General features: G+C 42.8%; 1 protein-coding gene across 3 annotated transcripts in view; it reads left to right on the top strand.

Moving 5' to 3' along the window:
• The window catches only part of LOC126248377 (syntaxin-binding protein 5), a 1,030,224-nt gene that overhangs the window by 198,090 nt on the left and 817,853 nt on the right, over positions 1-14,281 (top strand). The window lies entirely within an intron of this gene.

The following is a 14,281-nucleotide window of genomic DNA, read 5'->3' on the forward strand; positions in this document are numbered from 1 at the left end:
GAACATCGAGAAGATATTTGTTTGTTCTGATTGATACTCATCAAGTGCTGTTAATCTTAAAGCGAAGTTGTAACCCTAGCTTCCCCCTAGTTCTGTAAACCTCAAAGAGCTGCACACATAACCTCTGTGGAAACACCACAGAAACGTGTAGTTGAGTCAGTGGTTTTCTAGGAGTATATACTTAACCTTCTATGTGGGATCCTTCTAAGAGGTCGTCTACACGGAAGCTACACAACAAAGCGTTTGATGCCACTGGAAAAATGTTTCAATATACCAAAGCCAGCTGTTGCAGCATCGAGTATCAAAGGTAGTTGGAACAGTCCCATAAGTGACTAGATAACATGTATTTCAACATCTGTTCATATGGTGATTACCGCTTTAGACTTACCAAATAATTACTATCATCAGAATGGAAAAACATTTTAATACATTCGCGCAGTGTCAACTAAGAGAGCCATATTAAAGGGGCGGAATTCCGTAATAATGGCTAATAAACTTGCTTGAATAATGGGACCAGCCATCAAGTTATCACTTTGTGCTACTCCATTAAAAGTAATAAGAACCATTAAATAATACCCCCAACTTAGAAGTAGAAGTGCAGTCATTGAAACAGCACGGTGTGGAGAGTAATACTTAGCACCAGTAATGTAGTGAGAATTTGAAACATCTATGTGTCGCATCTGAATATAGTCCCTCATGAGTGCAAAATATTCTTTTCTCAAGTTCGGCTGCCTTTTAAAACTTACGATGCTCCAGTCTTGGAGAGGCTTGTTGTGATCCACCTTACGATTTACATTCATTTAAGTCGTAACCGAATCATAAACTTCTCAGATTTATCTTGAGCTGTGCGTCGCTAAAAGTAAGCTCCACACAATTTATCCTGCGTACACATGGGTGTTAGTAGACAGTTGCTCTAGCTCAAGAAACATTTGTAGCTTGGTGGCGAAGGTGTCGCTTCTGACCAAACTAGTAGTGACTGAAGAGGAAGGCGCATGAATCATGCATCATCATCCTCAAGTATTGGTGAAGTCATCGAATTTAGTGTCGTTCTTCGTATGGTGGTGGTGTTTCTCCAGGCTTCCCTTACCTAGCAGGACACTGAAGAAAAATGGAGCGAGATGGAGCAGTGGTAAGACACTATACTTACAGTAGAGAAGGGGGAGGTTCAAATCACCCTCCGACCATTCAGATTATGTTTTTTTTTTATTTCTTATTATTTTTTTTTTCCTTAATTTCACCAAGTCGTTTAGTGTGACAGCAGGGCCGATCTCTTTCCCAACCGGAGCTTGCGTACCATCTCTTATGACATCGTCGTCGATGTAACACGAAGGTCTTATCTTCCTTCCTTTCTTCAAACATCTTTGCACCCTGGGTTAGATGTAGCTGGGGACGCTTACATAAATCCGAGTTAACGAGGGGTAGGTAAAATGAGACATTCTGACATCTTGTGTCTATGAAACGAGACGTTAAGTTACTGTGGGACATTATCCAAAACAGCACAAGTGGTTTTAATTTATAAAATCATACTACCCGGAGAAGGAAAAAAGTACACAACTGTTAACCCGCTGACCTTGGTCCACATTTAGTTTTTTAGTGCGTAGTCCGAGAGGACACTCTGCACCAAGGCTGAAACAAAGAACATTGAATTTAAAATAAAAATCACGTCTGCTGACTTACCAGATACGCGCTGCAGCATATGTAGTTAGCCGCAGAATTGCTCACTGCAGATGCCTCCATGCTACGTGCTCTGAACAAAAGGAGACGCTGCACCAGGGCACCAGGTAGGAGCAACGAACGCAAAGTGCCAAAGGAGTAGAAAAAGGGACACGTTCCAAAGTCTTACAGGACAAGAATTCTGAGAACAGCTACTACCTAGCGACTTCTATTAATGAGAATGTACTAGTAGTTGCTCATAGATTTGTGTGTATGCCAACAGCTGTTAGACTCTCACACGCACATTACAATTGAGCCACACCAGATCTCTACCAGTTTAGGCTGGACTAGAGCTTGACGAATACGAGTTTCCAAGCAGAGGGTTTGTTAGCGCAGCATGTTCTAAATTGTCTGGACGATAAAACGAAACATGGTGTGTGGCAGATCTTTCCATAAAGGAAGCAGACATCTTTAAAGGGAATGGTATACGAAGGAATAGTGTGTGTGTGTGTGTGTGTGTGTGTGTGTGTGTGTGTGTGTGTGTGTGTGTGTGTGTGTTCTTGAGATACGGAAAGGGTGGGCAACACGGAACTATCAATAAGGCGCAAACGTCCTTTCGATCAGCACAACAAGTGTAGACCATTTGTCGTTTGTTATTTTACGAGCTAAGTAAAAGCGAGTCACTTTCGTAGCGTTGTCTGCGTGCTTTTGTAGTTTAAATCACCAATCTCTCGTGTGTTTGTGCATTTACGAGACATACACTCCATTATATGAACTGTGTAATATGGATTTACGGCGTCTGTAGTGCCATTGTTTAGTATGGATTATGACTGCGACTGCTGTTTTTGGGTGCGAGCTATGTTGTAACTCCACCAGACACAGCTTCAGGCTTTCGTGCGTCCTGTAACGCAGCTAGAGGCTGTTACCAGGGGATATCACAGGGGCGGGGGGGCGGGGGTGCGTGGAGGGGAGAAGACGGGGAATCCAAAGCACGTTCAGCACGTCCCAAGCGTCCCCAATCGGTCCATTACTGCAGTCGGCCCGGTTACTGCCCACATTGAGGTTGACCCCTCACCGGTGCTCAAGTGGGAGGTCATTCTAAGTTGTGGCAAGCAGCGAAAGACTTTCTGGCAGACCGATCAAAAGACCTCCACGGTTTGTGTGAAAACAAGTATCAGGCGCTGTCTGTGGCTGATAATGATCCTGAGCCAGCTGCAGTTGTTTGCACTGTACGTGAGGATGCTTTTCGGCTTGTAAGGTCCGATCATTTACAGAGGGTGGGATTATTAGGGTTTGGGAGCTCCAGTGTTCGGGGTGTGAGCGAACCCGTTTGGTATATGGCTGCCAGGGAGGGGAGAAAACCAGTGTGCACTCCGTGTGGAATAATCGCAGATGTGAAAAGGATAATTCCGAATACCAGAAATATCATGAAGTGCAGGCAGCTGCAGATGGTGGCTCATATCGGTACCAACAATGTATGTGTCTTTTTTGACCACAGGAGTGGTAAAGACAGGCAGTCTGGCTTGTATTACAAAGGCAGAGCCCACCATCTGCGGCATCGTTATTGTGGGGCCAGTAGAAGGTCAACCTCAGTCTCAGACGGTTTTTGCGACTGTGGAGGCTGCATATTCTTTGGTTTGGGCCCTAGATTGATGAAGTGTCAGGATCCACCTAATAGGTCAGGCGTTACTAAAAGCCGAAGGCGGCTACATCGGTAGCGGAGGCTATGAGGAACGGAGTGGGCGGTGGTTCTTTTGTAAAATGTGCTCCACAGCTCTAATATATTTGAAGAAATTTGTCTTACCACTGTAAGCTGCTGTTAGTGAATAGCGCCGTATTGACCACTGGTTTCGGTAGGAGGAACCATTATCAAGTCTACATAAAAATCTAATATAGTAAGAACATCTTGGTAGAATAGGTTAACAGGTGAAACGTCATAACCAAGGTAACAGTTGTCTTGCTCAAGAAAATTAACATCAAAACCTTCTGTACGGCTGTATGTTCTCCAACGACATAACACAGATTTGTAAGAGTTGTGAGACATACCTTGATCGGTTCAACATTTAAGACATCGTTGTTAAAATTGACAGTAGAAGCGACCGCCGTGATAAAATAAATGAGAGCTAGCACAAAAAGATATAAGTGTTCTTTTTCCCACGTGCTGTAACAAGAGTGGGATAGTAGAGAAAGTCTGACAACTGTTCTGTTAACCCTTTGCGAAAATTCTTCGATGTGAATTACGGAATAATCTTGCAAATCTGGACGTACATTAGGACATTTGTTGGCGTCCTCAGTATCAATGTGTACCTTTGTTCGGAGAAGACCGCCGCTACCGGTCACCCATCGTGGGCAGTTACCTGTTGAATGACAGGCGTTGCTATTGACTATCGCAGATTGTCAAAGCGGATAGAAGAATCATGGTGCAGAAAAATCGTTAGCTTTATCTTGAGAGGACGACACCACCACCACCACCACCAACACCACCAACAACAACAACAACTACTACTACTACTACTACTACTACTACTACTACTACTACTGATGAGCAGTCGTGTAGCCACAGCCATTACCTCGCTAAGGGGTTCAGAAGCTGCTGCGCCACTGTTAACCACGCATCATAAGACACAGAGATCAGTATGAATTACTTTATTTTCTTACTGCTGTTTTGCCGAATCTGCCTTCATGAATTATGTTGTGGGTCATTTGACACAGAAATGAAACTCTAGTCCATTACATTATTGTTCAGATTGCAGTCTTAAAGTTATTTGGAGCGAAAGAAAGAGTTTTACGTAAGATAAAATGTAAAGCTGTTATCCCGTATGCTGAACACCACAGTCCTTTTCTAGAAACGCCCCTATTGGAGATGGCGTGCCCTCGCCTTCCTCCGACCTTCGAATGGGCATACCCAGCAAGATACAGAGCGACTTACAGCTTAACGTGGACTCCTAGCCACACAGCAGCTCGGCATTTTTCACGTTAACAAAATTTACCAAGCGTGAAACAAGTGATAAGGGACAGATAAAAATCATAGGACTGAGTGGGGTCAAATTTGGAGATCTTTGGATTAGGTTAAAGAAGTGACGCAAATGAGTACAACAAAAAGCTTTGACATGAAATTAAATTGGTGTGATTTCGTCACTAACGAAACGACAAACAAATCTAAATCTCACCGGTTTCCTTCTATTTTGTTTCTATTCTAAACACTTTCAAGGTTTCATGGCTGTCCCGGAAAGATGGTCTTGCCAGTCCGTTGTCATGCATCCTAACCGAAGTAACAAAGCTATACTTAATCTACTTAATAGCCTCTTGCTATGAGGGGTCTCGGCATTCTAAGAGTCTTCTTACGCCTGTGCGAATCAGCACTATCATAATTATTGCTCTAAATTGTACACTCTGTTTACATCACACTGTACAGAACAACCAATTACGTACTGGTAACATTTAATATGAACTAACGTATACTGATGAGGCAAAACATTATAAACACGTGCTTAATAGGGGCTGTGTCCACTTTTTGAATGCAATACAACTACTATTCTGCGTGATATCCATTGCCAAAGTCCTTGGTATGTTTCCGGAGGTTTGTGGCAACATATGTTTACGCACAGGTCACACAATCATCGTAAATTACGAGCCATATAGCGTCGCAGATGTGTTCCATCGGGTTCAGATCATGCGAATTTGGTGCTCAAGTGAGTTCACTATCATGCTCCTCAACCCACTGCAGCACGCTTCTGTCTTAGTGACAGGGCACTTGTCCTGCTGAAACGTACCATCATGCTTCGGAAAGACATCAAGCATGAAGGGATACAGGTGGTCCGAAATAATGTTTACGTAATCCGCAACTGTCATCATGCTTCCGATTACTACCACAGGTCCTAATGGAAGCCCAGGTGAACGTCCTTGATAAGGTAATACTGGCCTGCGCTTGTTTCGAGTAGCATTTTGCCTGGACCATGGCGTATCTGGACCCTATTATTGATCTGGAGTAACAAGGAACATAATTCATACGACCAGCCCGGCCCGTGTAGACCCATGTTGAACTATTTTCGCTGAACATTGTGCTCCGAAACACTTTCCCTGCACCAACGCTGTAGTCTGTCGTCAGATCTGCTACAAATCGTTGCCTATCCTTCTTTACAGAGCGGCGAAGCCTCCGACCTCCACGTTTTGTGATGAGGCGTGGGCGTAAACACCTCGTCGCTTACTGTGGTTTCACTCTCTCTAAATGCTCACGACAGTAGCACGCGAGCAGACCAAGTGTGCCATTTCCGGGATGATCGTTCCCAGGCGCCGGCCCATAACAATCTGTCTTTTGTCAAAGTCATTTATGTCATTGATTTTTCAAATTTCCGGCGTACATTTTTACTAGAATGAGTCCCCATTTGTCTCCGCTACACTTAGGAACGTCCCTGTCAGCGTCACGTGCCCGCAACGCCATCTGATGGCCCTCAGTCTCAGGGTGGGCAGTGGTCATAATGCTTTTGGCTCGTTAGTGTATATTGTTGGAATAAGATTGAGCAAGGACGTTACGGAGCTCTACTATCGAAACTTTTGTGCATTTATCGACCGATTGCCATAGTTCTGGGTCCCTTCGGTTACGAAAATTAAGGCGTAGCGTACTCCCTAAGATGTGTCGTAAATGCACAAGCTAATACATCGTGTTACGGAGTCTGGACCTGTTCAGTCACGCGTTTCTGAGTGCCACTTCTCAATTTTAAACAAATATTTCGCATAAGGATAATGACCACAAATCATAAACACCATGCTCTGACTTCGGTTAAATTGTTTCAATTTTAGTCTTTCCCATTCATCAGCGATTACCGAATGAAGTCTTCTAGCATACTCAAAGCATCGTTCACTAGCCTGCAGCCAGTGTAGTCATGAAAGCTCCGTAGAGTCCAAGGCGTATACTTGGTTGCACTCGCCCCGTTACATTTATATAGCTTTAGAGTCACATTCGATGTACCTGTACACTCTTAATTTGACTATCACGTTGTACGCACGTAAAGCGTGCAGCTGTATGCTTAATCTGAAGTTCTGGCGGAGGCTATCAAGTTGGTAATAGATGTTGGAACATCACTATTAGATGTTCGAGGCGTGTATAAAGGTCGCTTGGACTGATAAACACGATACGCGTCGATAGCAACGCACGAGTACATCAAAAACCACAGTAGGCAATGCTTCATGGAAGATGTTAAATGGCATGATCATTGATACCTGTTACGTATATACTCGGGAACGATGAGGGAACCTATTGTCCGATCAAGCTTATCCATACGTTTGCTTACAACACTCAACAGGTGACGTTTTGCACCACATCATCACTCTTGAAGTGTGTCAAAAGGAATTGATGAATACACTATTGACCTGGTGGTGCTTACGTGACATACCCCTTCCAACCCAATCCCTTCGGCCCACTGTTTTTATATTGCTTGTCCGCAATCGTTCTGAACATACTTGTCCAACTAATCCGCTATGGAGCAGATGTATATTGTCTCGGTTGTGGGTACACTTGAGCGCCAATGGTAGAGAACGGCTCCCCAATAGTTAAGACTCCCGTGCCGTGGAGTCCACTACAAAGCCAAAGTGTGCATACATGTTTTTGGATGGATGTTTCGGATTGACTTTCTCAAGAATAGCTCAGTATGAGCCATGAAAATTAGGCAAATGCATAGGTATGACGATACTACCACACCAATGTTTGACCGCGGGACAAACTTAAAAATAAGGGGTGAGTACAAAACAGTCCCAATATTGAAGAATAAAACTACTTACAGCGAAAAGGACACCAGGCCCTAACGGAATTCCGTTTCGATTCCGCATTAAATACGCCGGGGAATTAGCTCCGTCGCTAGTTCAAATTTATCTTGCTCAGCGAATTGTCTCGTGTAGCTGGAAAAGAGAACTGTTTGCTTCTGTTAACAAAGCAGATAACAAATCGCATGCAGAGAATTAGAGATAAATATCGCTGGCGCCTGTCTGTTGCAGACACCTACGGCAAATTCTGATCGTAAACTTTGTGATGTTACTGCTCGAAAAAAAAAAAAAAGAGGAGAATCTCTAAGAATCAGCGAGAATTCAGGAGAACAAAGCATATGAAACACAGCTTACTTTATTCAAAAATGGTTCAAATGGCTCTGAGCACTATGGGACTTAACACCTGTGGTCATCAGTCCCCTAGAACTTAGAACTACTTAAACCTAACTAACCTAAGGACATCACACAACACCTAGTCATCACGAGGCAGAGAAAATACCTGACCCCACCGGGAATCGAACCTGGGAACCCGGGCGCGGGTAGCGAGAACGCTACCGCACGACCACGAGCTGCGGACTTACTTTATTCATACACGATGTCTTGCAAACAGTAGATGCACGTGAACAAGTCGATTACATCTTCCTACATTTTCGAAAGACGTTTCATTGTACGATATCGTCGACGACTGACGAAGATACGATCACTGTGAATATCTTGGCAAATATGTGATGGGCTCAAGTAATATTTGACTAGTAGAAACCAGTAGGTCATACTGGACGGCGAATTATCGAGAGCAACAAAGTAATATCGCGTGTATCCTAAGAAAGCATATTAAGATCTCTGATGTTTTCAATATACTCTGCTTGGCAAAAAGAAAAAGAGGAAAAAAAAAACGAGGCACGCAGAAGACTTAGTCGAATGTCAGTGTAACTTCGTACAGATTTGTAAATGATAAGAGCTGCAATTATCTGTGACAGGTCGAATAACCACCAGTATGCATTCGTTTCGTTCGTGTTTAGTGTTGTCACCAGGAGTGGGAAGGTATATAACGGTCGTGAACAGCGTCAGATGTTGAGTGCTCAATGTAAAGGACACGTAGACGCCGCATACTCGTGTGATATTACGCTATCAGAACGTGGCGGAGTTTGAAAGGGACCTCATTGTGGGACTCCATTTGATCGAATCGGGCAATATCCGCAGTTGTGGGGCATTCGGATGTGACAGTGGCCCGATTTTGGATTCCACGAGAACGTGAGGTCAGGCATACTCGTCGACGAGGTTCCGATCGGCCACGACTGACCACCACATGGGAGAATCCCCCTATTATGCAGCGAGCACATTGTTGTAACTTCTTCACATGTGCGCCTGCCATCCGAGAAAAAGTAATGGACTCTCAGCAGCATTTTGTCATCCCGCAGTGCTGATTAAAGGCGTCGTATTGTGTTCAGCGTTCCTGCACCACACCGGATGACCATCGTCAGCGAATATCGAGGCGTCTTGGGGAGAGATCACATTCTTATGGTGTGGGGAGCGATCAGGTATGACTTCAGGTCACGGTTGGTTGTGGTTGAGGGAAGTCTAACGGCACAAAGTGGCCTCAGCGTCCTCATCCTCATGCGACAGCATCGTGGTGCCATTTTTCATCAGGAAAAAGCTTGTACATTCATGGCACGTGACTCTCGGAACTGTATGCACGTAATTGAGATACTCCTGTGTCTAGCAAGATCCCTAGATCTGTCCCCGATAAAACATACGCGGGGCTAGCTCGGACGCGAACTCAGTCCCACTGTTAGTACCCAGGAAATGAAGGACACGTTAAAACAGTTGTGGACGCGCTTACCTCAGGAGAGAATACAGTGGCTTTCCTAACCAAACCAGTGCACTCATATAGGCCAGAGGGATGCGTCATACTGGTAATTTCCTTGTAAGTTGGACTCGATTTTGTAATCACTGAAATACAACACATACCCTCTCAAGCTGTGGAATTTCACTTCTTCTCCTCCTCTGTGGATCTTCACTTTCTTTGTCAGGCAGTGTACATTTACGACATCGGATATGATCAACAGCAGTATAAAGCTGTTCAGCGGCGACGCTATTTTATACAGGGAAGTATCGTCGTGTGAAGATCGTAAAGAACTGCAGAAAGATTTGGACAAAATTTCCACACGGAGTAATTAATGGCAGCTCCCTTTAAGTGCGGATAAATCTACGTCAGTGCTTACAACAAAGAGAGACAGCGGTATAGTATCTGATTACAAGATTGGTGGTGACTATCTTGAGCAAGTCACGTGATACATGTATTCAGGGTTAATGCTACGAAGTCATTTGAAATGGTACGATCACTTGCAATTGGTCTCAGGGAAGTTGAGTGACACAGAGATTTGTTGGAAAGGTTGTAGGAAAATGCATTGCATCTGCAGAGAGAATTTTATGAAAGACACTAGTGCGACAAATTCGAGAGTATTGTTCCAGTATTTGGAGTCCGTTTCAGGTAGGCTTCACGAAAGGAGCTGAAAGTATTTAGAGATGCGCTGTCAGGAGCGTAACAAGTGGGTATAGGTCATAGGAAACAGTAACATACATGGACGGGGAACGTCAGTGGGAATATTTGGAAGAAAGTTCATACGGAGCCCTGGTGGTAAATTTAGAAAAACTATACTCCAAGAATGGTAGTGTGTCCATTATGCTCCAGTCAGCGTGTATCTGGCGTAGTGTTGATGAGAATAAGATGCGGTAAGAGATGGAGTGCATGTACAGAAGCATATACACAATCATTTTGCTCTCAATATGTGAATGGAATAGGAAAGAAAATCAGTGTTCGTACCCTTTGCTGTGAACTGTACAGTGGCTTGCGGAGAAAAAATAGAGCTTAGTTGTGAAGAGGTACAGATAAATGCGTTAGAACACGCGTAATCACATTTACCTCAAACTGTTCATGCCTCTACTATCACCAGCTTTCACATCCTCCTAAGCCTCTACCTCTAAAAAGTTGCCTCTAAAAAGTCAGCAACCACTTATCACTGGATACGCAACTGCGCACCAAATGATGCATCGGCCAGAAAGCTTTCATTAAGTCCAGATGGCTACCTCCGTAATTAGTCAGAAGATAGCAACTAAAAGACAGTAATGGGTGTATTTGTAGCAAAAGGGAGGATAAGAAATTGCAGTGAACAGAGAGAGAACAATAGAGTTCAGCGAACTGGAATACAATTTAATTAGTTAATGAATTTGACTGTGGACTTAGCAGCCTTCACGGACATTGCTCCTTTCGTGTACACCGGAAAAACTATTCTACTACCTATAGGATCCAGTTTAGTCTTTCATCAGGTATGTCTGTTCTTAAACAAGGATAGTCTGAAGGAGGTGCAATGTGATGGTGTTCGTTTGTGGTCGGATCCAGTAATCATCATGTCAGCAGGGGAAGAGTCAGTAGGTTGAGCTGAAGACCTAGAAGTTTGCTCGAATTGGGTGAGTACAAAGGAGCGTCACACAGCATGTGGTACAGAATACACCAGCGTATAATAATAGCTGCATAAAACTCAGTAGAATTAGTTTATTGAACCGTATACTTTGTTGGCCAGTCCGCCGATGCACTAAGGGACCTGACGACAATATGATGTGTTTTAAAACTGTCAGCGAACGTTTGATTAAAATTTTTATTCTAATATACGCAGCCTGTCCCGTACGTGAGTAGATATATCAATAGTCAGTATTGAAGTTGTAAATTGTCGTTGCTGCGTTGGAAAAGAACCAGAATTTCATGCAATAATAGAAAGCACTGAAGCTCAAATCGTTATTGGCAATGAAAGCTGGCTAAAGCCCGAGATAAGTTCAATCCAAAAAATTACATAGGACCTGTCGGTGTTCAGAAAGGATAGTTTACATACAGCTGGTGGTGGAGTATTATCAGTAATTGTTTATCTTGTCGTGAAATTGAATTAGATACTACCTGTTAATTAGCATGCGTGGAGGTTATACTTGACAACCAGAATTAATTAGTAACCAGTTACTTTTACCCACCCCTGACAGAAATGATACAGTTGCTGGAATGTTCAAAGGAAGCTTCAGCATTTAAATTGGGTATCTCAATCATACATTTATACTTGGTGGTGACTTCAATGTGCGCTTGATACGTTGGTGAAAATCTATGTTTATCGTCTATGGTGGGCGTGGAACATTGCCCGCAGTTGTACTAAATGCTTTCTCAGGAAATTATTTTGAACATATAGTTCAGGAGCCCATTCGAAATGTAAATGGTAGGGAAAGCATACTTGAGCTCTAAGCAATAAATAATCCGGAGCAAATAGGGAGGATCATGGCGGTTGCCTGGGCTAGTGACCACAAGCTCGTAGTAGTGAGACTGAATGTCGTAAGATGCAAACCCATCAAAAGTAAACGCAAAATATATGTTTAAAAAAAGCAGATATAAATTCACCTAACACTTTCCTAACAGTCTGTCTTCACTTCGACCAAAACAGATACGTAAGCGTAGGCTAGATGCGACTTAAATTCAAGGAAATGGTATCAACTGCAACTGAGAGGTTTATACCAAATAAATTAATAAGAGACGGAATTGATCCCCCATGGCACACAAAATAGGCCAGAACACTGTTGCAGAACCAACGAAAAAAATCGTGCGACATTCAAAAGAACGCAAAATCCCGAAGATTGGCGATGTTTAACTGAAGCTCGAAATTTAGTACGGACTTCAATGAGAGATGCTTTTAATAGTTCCCACAACGAAACCCTGCCTCGAAAATTCAAAGGGATTCTGGTCATACGTGAAGTACACCAACGGCAAAACACAATCAATACCTCCACTGCGCGATACCGAAGGTAATATTATAGACATCAGAGCCACTGAAGTGTAGTTACTAAATACAGTTTTCCGAAACTGCTTCACCAAATAATACGAAATAAATATTCCAGAATTCGAATCAAGAATAGCTGCCAACGTTAGTGACATCGTAGTAGATATCCTCAGTGTAGCGAAGCAGCTTAAATCGCTTAATAAGCATGTAGATTCCTTTCACAATATGCTGATACAATAGCTCAGTACTCCGTAATCAAATGAAGTAGTTTGCTCGGTTAAGGATCCATATGTAAAGAGTGTCAAGGTCCACAGGTCTCATCAATATTCAAGAAAGGAAACAAGAGTAATCCTGACAAGCCCTGACCCGTATCACTGACATGTGTTTGCACTAAGATTTTGGGATGTATACTGTGTTCGAACTCTATGAATCACCACGAAGATAACTATCTGTTGACAGGTAGTGAATACGGATTCAGAAAATATCATTCTTGTGAAACAAAACTAGCTCTTTATTCGCACGAAGTAATGATTGCTATCGACAGTTATCACAAGTTAATTCCGTATTTTAGATTTCCAGAAGGCATTTGACACAGTTCTTCGCAAGCGACTTCTAATCAAACTTCGTGCCTATAGAGTATCGCTTCAGTTATGCGACTGGGTTCCTGATTTACTGTCAGGAAGACTGCAGTTATTAGTAACTGAGAAAGTCTCGAGTAAAACGGAAGTGATAGCTGGCGTTCTGCAATCCCTCTCCTGCTCGTTATCTATATACACGATATAGGAGACAGTCTGAGCAGCCCTCTTAGGTTGCATGCAGATGATGCTGTCGTTTACTGCCTAGTGAAATCATCAGAAGATCTAAACCAACTGAAACATGATTAAGACAAGATACCTTTATGGTGCGAAAAGTGGCAATTAAGCTTTAATAATAAAAAGTGTGATATCATCCACATGCGTACTAAAAGGTATCCGTTAAATTTCGGTTACACGAAAATAGGAACAAATCCAAAGGCTGTCAATCTAAATAAGTACGTAGGAATTAAAATTACAAACAACGTAAATTGGAACGATCACATAGATAATGTTGTGGGTAAGGCAAACCAAAGATTGCGTTTTATTGCCAGAACACTTAGATCCAATAAGTCTACTGAAGAGATTGCCTACACTACGTTTGTTCGTCCTCTGCTGGAGTACTGTTCTGCAGTATGGGATCCTTACCAAATAGGAATGGCGAAGGACATCGAAAAAATTCAAAGAAGGGCAGTTAGTTCTGCATTACCGTGAAATAAGGGAGAGATTGTTGCGGATATGATACGCGAGTAGGGTTGGAAATCGTTAATACAAACGTGTTTTTCGTTGCAGTTAGATCTTTCCTCGAAATTTCAGTCACAAACTTAATTCTCTGAATGTGAAAATACTTTGTTGACTCAACGCTACATAGCAGGAAATTATATCATAATAAAATAACAGAAATCGGTGCTCGCACGGAGAGATTTACGAGTTAAGTGTTCATTTTTCCCTCTCTCTGTTAAGAGGGTGGAACGGTAGAGAAATAGTCTGAAGGTCATTCGATGAGCCCTCTGCCAGGCACTTAAATGTGAATTGCAGAGTACTCAGCAGTAGATGTAGATACGTGAAGAATCACTTGCTTAAGACTTTTGTATCTCTTTAGATTTCTTTCTGTTGGGTGTTTGTTTTACCTTCTACAGCTGTAGACGTGATAGAGCGTGGTATGTAACGCTTGAGGCTAATATTTCTAGCTACAGGTACCATCGACAGCGTATAATGAACTGTAGAGTGAAGTGTTTTTAGAAGGCAGACTAAGTCGTAGGTCGCTCTGCCTCCAGAAAGAGCTTCAAAGGAAGTGATATTTTTCCGGCAGGTTACCACAATGGATAATACCTTCTCGTTGTTGTTCAATGAATACATCTAAATCCTTATTCATTGGGAGATATGAGAGAGAGAGAGAGAGAGAGAGAGAGAGAGAGAGAGAGAGAGAGAGAGACCAGGATATTAGCAGGGAGACTGCGACTCCCATTTAAAGAAAATGCCTTG

This window comes from Schistocerca nitens, chromosome 3, assembly GCF_023898315.1.
Source record: "Schistocerca nitens isolate TAMUIC-IGC-003100 chromosome 3, iqSchNite1.1, whole genome shotgun sequence".
Classification (NCBI taxonomy): domain Eukaryota; kingdom Metazoa; phylum Arthropoda; class Insecta; order Orthoptera; family Acrididae; genus Schistocerca; species Schistocerca nitens.